The sequence below is a fragment of the Adiantum capillus-veneris genome, chromosome 14, assembly GCF_014529385.1.
Source record: "Adiantum capillus-veneris isolate H3 chromosome 14, ASM1452938v2, whole genome shotgun sequence".
NCBI classification, from domain to species: domain Eukaryota; kingdom Viridiplantae; phylum Streptophyta; class Polypodiopsida; order Polypodiales; family Pteridaceae; genus Adiantum; species Adiantum capillus-veneris.
Genome location: NC_140944.1, coordinates 109,919,586 through 109,927,666, shown reverse-complemented (window position 1 = coordinate 109,927,666; position 8,081 = coordinate 109,919,586). Strand labels below are relative to the sequence as shown.

Below are 8,081 nucleotides of genomic sequence, written 5' to 3'. Positions count from 1 at the left end.
ATTATAAGTTCTAAGCTTGCAGGCTAGGTAATTGTAGTACCATTTTCTTGTTGCATCCTTCAGAGTTCGTGGAAAATACTCCACCCATTCATGTTCATCGATGCCCTTCAGATTAGCATACTACCTAAAGGCTTGTATGGAGACATCTGAATCATCCCTTCAGTTGCCTTTGAAAGTAGGAAACACAATTTTTGAGATCACTATATCGTTTATCATGTCTAGATCTATGATTATCTAATTCCTTTTCCCAATGCGTGGATGTATCATTGTGATCTGGCTTTCTCTCCCAATGTTTATGTTTATCATGATGGTCCATGTTTTTAATGTTTGATTCCCATCTCTCACTGTAGTCATCATCAATCTCTGTAATTGTGTTAGGCTCCTTCCCTTGAATAGATTTTGTGTGCAATCTCGCTTGTTTACTATGTCTGATGGCATCACTGACATCACTATGAAATTTTGCTTTGCCTTTCTCATCTGAATGGTGATATCCATGTGATGGAGAGTATCTCTTAGCTCCCTGTGAATTTTTTCTTCTTGAATGTGCTGAGAGCCTCAACACTCCTCACCCCCTCTTCTCCTTGCATTGGCATCAATTTCTTCATTTCAAGAGCATGGTCATTCATCAAAGCCCTGATCTGACTCCTCAATTACTGTGCTAATATGGTCCTAATCGTCAACAAACATTGTAGTATCTCTCCCTTCTTGCCCTAGATGATGTGGACGCATTGCAAATCGTTGATTGACTCTAAATTCCAAACAAGAGACTAGTCCTTGTCAAGAGCTTTAGCTCATCAAATTGATCACCAAAATGGAATGAGTGGATCACTTAACAGCTATTCTAGAGTTAGAAGCTCAGATTCAGATGCCAAATTTTGGGTTAGATTCTTGGGGGGTGCCCCCCTACCTATATAACGTGTGTTCATGGGATAATTAAAAAACCCCTTTTATAACAGTATTGAGTGAATAAATTGAACCCTTTTTTAGGAATTTTTTCCAAAATCGAATATAAAGCCCCCTTATTTTAATGTATCTCTATTAATTTTTTGCATTTCAAAACCCCTCCCGTTTGAACTCACATGGTACATTAACATAACTACATAGTGCACTGCTCGAGGTTAGATTAGATGAACAAAATCAAACTTGGAAAGATCAGATTGAGAATTCAAATAAACAACTAAACTAAAATGAAATACTCCAAATGACATGAACTAAGACAATTGGAAATATAGATTCAAGTTCATAAAGTGGTTTAGAAGAACAAAGTTCAAAAGTATAAGTGGTACATCGCTTAGTGCTCAAAAGTGTCAACGTATAGCGACTCGAGCTACAAGAGGTACAAGAGATCCAATCCATCGATCCTCAAAATGGGCTTAATGGGTCCTATTTATTGATGCTCGCATTAGGGTCTCAATGGCCGAGCAGTCACAAGTGAACTAAAATGAAATACTCCAATTGACATGAAATGAGACAACTTGAAATGTAGATTCAAATTCATAAACTAGTTTAAAAGAACAAAGTTTGGAAGTATAAGTGGTGCATTGCTTAGTTCTCCAAAGCATCATAAAACTTCTAGCGACTCAAACTACAAGAGATACAAGAGCTCCAATCCATCGATCCCCAAAATGGGATTAATGGGTCCTATTTATATGTGTCTACACTAGGGTCTATCTGACCACACATTCACACAATTTTTGGTAACTACTACTAACTCCGTCGGGTAACTCCTTGTACAAGGTATTTCTAGAGTTCATTCCCACCTTCTATATCAATACCATTCACAATTTGTTTCTACAGAGTATGAAGATGAAGAAGTTATTAAATCATAGAAGTCTTTGCAAGTACAAATGCTCGAAGTCTTAGTTGGCAGTTAGGACTCTTGGGCTTTCTAAAAGCTCAAAGATTTATGGAAAAATTCATCAAAAGTGAGCTTGGTTTCATCTCATCAGTTAGCTCCACCAATGAGTTGAAGGGAGATTTGTTAGCTCTATGGGGTACCTCTCTAGATATGCACCCTACACCTAACACAGCTGATTAGGTCACCATTCACTAACACAGTCAGTGATGTCACTTGCACATCATTGGGGATATATAAGACACCACTCATGTACATTTCATGGTTACATTAGTGCATTCTCATTAAGTATCGCTCCTTGCCTTATGTGAAGCTCGCTCTCTCTAGCTCTCTCTCTCTCTCTCTCTCTCTCTCTCTCTCTCCTTCCTTCTCTCCTCCCAAAAATACATAGAAGACAAAGGGACTAGATTCAAAAAACCTCTTTCTTGATCTACAATTCCATGAAACAAAAAATTCCAATGAAAAATTTTGTCTAAATGGTGAACATGGGTAATTTGAGAAGGATGAAACGATGCTAAAATGCTTTCAATCATCTCCTTTCTTATTGAAGAGTAGAAGGATTTAATAGATCCTCTTTGATATTGTCATCTAAAGGTCAGCAGGAGTATTGGTCTTTGTTTTCATCTACAAAACCAAACGCAAGAGATCCCTTCTAGTATACCTAGAGGAGAGAATGATTTTCCTTTAAAAATCATGGAGTTCATGTCTTTCCAAATGATAAGAGGTTAGCTCTTTTGGTGTGCCATCGAACTATATCCAATTTTTCTAAAGAGAAAGGTGGAGGGTGGGTTTGGAACAAGATTTGGAGATCCAACAAAGGTATTATTGGGCAAAGATCAAACAAATGCTTCTGATAATTACATCATTTACAAATTCATGTGGCCCCCAAGTTGTGTGTCGCAGCTATAGTCCAGATTACCTTGTGTAAGATGAGCGGCAATAAGTAGGACTGTTTAGTAGAGGGGGGGAAGCCCATAGTGATTTGAATACTTAAGGACATTGCGAGGCATTCCCATTTATGCTCCATCTTTGGTTTAAGAGTATTAAACAACTATCCAAGAAAGATTGAATCTCCTTTTTAGAACGGCATTAGGTTCTTTGCCCTCTTGAAAAAAGACTCAACGGGGCTTCTCTTGAAAAAACACAAAAGAACATTCACTAAGAAAGATCTACAACTTGTCAAATACTAGAAGAGCTAAGAGAGAAGATGGAGGCTATGTCCTCCCTATTCATCCTCTTGTAATTGACTTTCAAATCCTTTCAATCAAGAGCACCTACTTTCGAACATTTATGAGCTCTGATCACTTGAACTGCATCAGTAAGGGCAATACAATGGGGGCTAATGAGCTAAGAAGGGAAATCTACTTGCCTTGCCTTGAGTTTGAGATTGCTCAATCACATCAAAATCTTTATATTATTTGGGAACAATTCTTTTTGTACAATTTATTTTCTAGTACAGTCTCTCAAGTTGTTATGGCATTGAAAATGGACTTTTCCTTATTAAATATTGCTAGAAAGTGAAACCAAAACCAACTTGTAATAGGCCCGATTGTTGTGGTGGCTTTTCATTGGGGACAACCTTCTCCTTGTAGCATGTTGCATCAAGGGCATGCACATGGATGTTGCACCCGCACGTGAATAGCTTACTCTTTTGACCTGCATATGTTTCTTTTTCTTCTTTTTTTCATCGTCACAGCGGGGAAGGTAGTATGAAGGATTTTACACATCCATGTACTTACAAACACACTTGGTATACACATCACACTCACAAGGGGTCATACCATGGGAACAAGTCCCTTAATGATGAAGAGGGTAGCACCCATCGAACTAGCTTATGAGCCTCGAGCTCTCAAACTAGGGGTTACATCGACCTAACCGCGATTGAGCTAGGCTACCACTACCATTTGTTTCGTAGGTTAAAATTCCCTTCAAGAAATAAATGATTTGGGTGCCCTTCAAGTTTTCAAATTTGATAATAGGCCTATGAGTTGGGTCCCATTGTACAACAACAAAATATTTTTCCAGGTGTTTTAGGAAGCCTATATAGCAAGGTGATCGTTGCAATGGTTGCCTGGTGTATTGGAACTGGGAGTTGGACCGTCTTTTCTTCTCGCTTCCCGTTCTGCGAGAGGCGAGGAGATCATCAGATCTCTCTCTCTCTCTCTCTCTCTCTCTCTCTCTCTCACACACACACACACACACACACAAGCAAACACACATACACTCACACAGTCTATGGCTTCTTTTATGTCGTCCTTCACATCCAGAGACTGGAGTCCAACTTGGCTCCTCAACCGCCTGCTAAAGCCTCAATTCCTCTTCCAATCAAGCCAAAGCTGCAGCTTGGCTGCCTGCAATGGTGTACCCCCTACGCCACCATCTGCGCAAGGTGACGCTGCTGCCGCAACCAACCTTGATGATTCAAGCATTAGCCGTGTGACAAGCAATGGTGCTGTCTCGCAACAAGAAATGGTTGCTCTCGGCCGCATTTTCGACCATTTCGATGAGAACAAAGATGGCAAGATCAGCCGCGATGAGCTCCGCCGCTCTCTGCATATGCTGGGCATTGAGGCCGATGATGAAGAGTTGATAGCGATGATCGATGCAGTAGACTGGAACAGTGATGGATTCTTGGATTTCTCGGAATTTGCTTCATTTTACTATTCTCTGAATGAGGAGATGGGCCAGAAGATGGATCCAAGCAACAATGGCGGCAACCTGCAGACAAATCAGGACAACTTAAGAGAAAAGAACATGAGCAATGATGGTGAGGAGGCAGATCTTAGGGATGCATTTAAGTTATTTGATAAAGATGGGGATGGGTATATATGTGCAGAGGAATTGCAATCTGTTTTGGCAAACATGGGCCTGTCGCAGGGCAAAATATTGGCGGATTGTCGCAATATGATTAGCTCGGTTGATGTGGACGGGGACGGACAAGTAAGCTTCGACGAATTCAAGCAGATGATGGTGATAGGCTTTGGGCAAAGCTAACCAAGAAGGGTCCAAAAGCCAAATTGTTCAGGTTCAAAGCTTTAACCAAATTTGCATGTAGGAAAACCGCAGACCTAAATTTCTGTCAATCCGTGGGGGTTTCCTGCTTAGCTTCTTCCTTAAGTTCAGCCCTGCCTCATAACCTTTTCCACACGGCATCAACATGCAACTTATAAGGGCTCACACTTGTAGCTCATGTTCTTCATGAAGCTTCTAACCCAACCATTCTTTTATTTGTTAATGATCCTTGTTTGGTCTGGTGGTGGTGGGTTTTGTGGCACATTTTGGTTAAGAATATCCTCAAGATTAATCTCTCTTGTGATTGCAAATGTAATGTAAGACATTGGGCAAGTGTCGATGTTTTCCTCGCGATGCATGTAGCATGGTTTCCTTCATGTTGATAAGAATTTTCACCTCTTGAGGAAATGTCCAATTTTTTGAGCTTGTAAAGCTTGTTTGAGTGTGATTTAGTTAGAGGTTAAATAGATTTTGAGCTTTCCAATCGGGTCATTAGGATTTTCAAAGTGCTTAAAGCCATAGCCAACCTCCGTGGCATTTTCTTGGTTGAGCTTATTAAAAGATCAATGAGATTACACAACTAACCTATTCACAAGTCAAGAATTGGTGGGCTATTTGTTGTTGGATTAAGCTCAAAGCTCTCTTTGTACTTGGGCTCCATCAAAAGCTTCCAATGAAAGCATTTTGTTTGATTTAGGGCCATAAATCTTGATTAATTGAAGTGAACAATCAGTTTTCTATGTAAGTTCTTTTATCTTTTTTTTTTAAAAACCCTTCAAAGCTTCGACTAGTTTTACAGGATTGCGTCCACTCACCCACACCCACATGTCTTAAGGGTTGAACCATTGTGGGTGCGCTTAAAACTCTTACCTTTACCACTAGGCCAACCCCTTTTGACTTTCAATGTAAGTTCTTATCCCAATATTATTACACTCCGAAGGAATTTGGTGTTCCAACATAGAATTCAATTCAATTGTTTATGGAGCTTGCCATTGAGAGGAAAAGTCTATCAATTGTGTTGGTATTGGTCTTAAAACCACTTGTAGTTGAAGGAGGCACAAATTTAACATGAGAGGGAGGTCAAGTCTTTGTGGGGTTGTGAGCAAGTGCTAGCTCAATTGATAGAGCAAGACCCTCTTGTGTCCAAGGTCTTTGGGTTTAAACCCTCCTTGATAGCTAGTGTGGCATGTAGCCCTTAGGGACTGTTCTCCAACTACATTATTTCTTTTGACCTTTGCCTCTTGGATCCTATTGCTTAAGCTCACTTTGGTTGGTTGGGGGCCTTAGGACCTTTGCACCATGGAAGGAACTTAGAAGTTGAGATGAGAGACCACTAATGGTGCTTGTTATGCATTGTGGAGAGTCCTTTCCTCCCAAGTCTATGCATGCTTCGTGTTTGTATGGTCTCAACCTCCCGCATGGGAATGCGACTTGAGATCGCAAAAGTCGAGTCTTTCTTGTGAGTGCATGCTTTGTTCCTTTGAAGGGGAAGTGGCACTTGAAGGAAGTGTCATTGAAGAAAGGAGGAATAAATAACCGAATCAATGATCAACATGTAGGTAGGCTAGTGGGTGGAAGATGATGGTGTAGTTTTTTAAGGTTGAAAGTGGATTGTGAATCTTGATCATGTGGGGAGGAGGGAGGAGGAGGAGGGAGGGGGTGGGGAAAGAATGGCATTGGGGGGTGGACGTTGAAGGAGGGCAGGGGCATGATGTGAGGAAAGCGCGTGGGGCAGGCAGTTAGGCCTTCTAGGAGGAGCGGGAACGACGTGACCACTGTGGCTGGCTGGCCGCATCGTGAACGCCACGGCCCACGAGTCACGACCCTTCTTTAAAAGGTTCACGCGGTTTCTCTCTTCCTTCTTTCCTGTTGCGTTCTTTCTGGCTTGTCTCTCTCGTGTCCCCCACCACCCCACCAAAAAGCTCCCAACGGCCGTCATTCCTCACCAACGGGTCCACTGCTCCCAAAATAAAAAATTCTCCAATAACTTGGAAAACCTATTTATGAGCAAGATCAGAGATCACTTAACTATACTAGTGTGGCCGCCTCTTCCCCTCCCCCCCCCCCCTCCTCTCTCTCTCTCTCTCTCTCTCTCTCTCTCTCTCTCTCTCTCACACGCGGGCACTCAGTCCAAATTCATTGTATCATCGGAAGAGCAGGGCACACATGCCGGATCATCGTGTTGTTGCCACGTGTCAAAGGGGGGGGGGGGGATCCCTCCCCCTTTTAGTATAGATTTAAACATCTTTCCACTAAATTTCTATTTAAAAAAATTTTAATCTGTAGATTTTCTCACCTTAAAATTGTACATGTGGAGGTAAATTTGTCGGTGTGATTACAATAAACATAGGTATTTTCAAGCACTCCATTAACATTGGCTTTTGAAACCACCCCTGATACTTAAGTTGAAACTTGGGCGTCGTGGGCCTCTCTTACTAGCTATCCCATGAGGAGCTCTTTGCATTGGAGCACCAACCATAGGAGTCTTTTTAATAAAGACTTAGACCTTGACTGTTCACACTTGGGCAGACAAGACCCAAGACGTTGGTGTGCTACACACCCTATTGCCATCTTAGGCCGCCTAAATACCTGTGGGCCATCTAGCCCCAACCTGGACTCCGCCCCCTAGCTTTGCATGAGCAGTGTACACTAACCACCCAAACCATGCGTGCCATGTGTGCTCCATGGCCTTGATACTATAGATGAAGTGAACCCATGGGCCAACATTCGAGAAAAATCAATTTTGCAACCGAAGTACCATACACAATTCCTTCTAGGGAAAATTTCCAAAATACTATTGAACGGCTAGTGAAGGTTGAAATTTGTGGAAACTCCCAAACACCTCGTATATTTCAAAAATTCCCAATATACTCATTAATGGTTTTGGGATGGATTTGCCCATATTTTTTGCATAGCCACATCTTTTTTTTCTTTGCCATACTCGCAATTGTGAGTGGAGAGAAATTATATAAACTTGAAAAGAATACAGTCTCCCTCAAGCACAACATGTGCCTTGAGGTGTCAACAATTCCATTGCATATGAGCCCAACCCCAACTAAAATAAAACCATGTTATGCTAATCCTAGACAGCTTAATACATGTTGCCACTCTTTATCTCTACCTACTACTACCCCTTTTTTAACTCCTACAGCATGGATGAGCTCGGTGTTGAGATGCACTATATCATCAAATTGGGCCACCACCACTATTCTCT

The 8,081-nt window shown here is 41.5% G+C and overlaps 1 pseudogene; it reads left to right on the top strand.

Annotated features, from left to right (window-relative positions):
• Positions 1-3,918: 3,918 nt before the first annotated feature.
• Positions 3,919-5,293, top strand: LOC147442923 (calmodulin-like protein 3 pseudogene; annotated as a pseudogene).
• Positions 5,294-8,081: the final 2,788 nt, after the last annotated feature.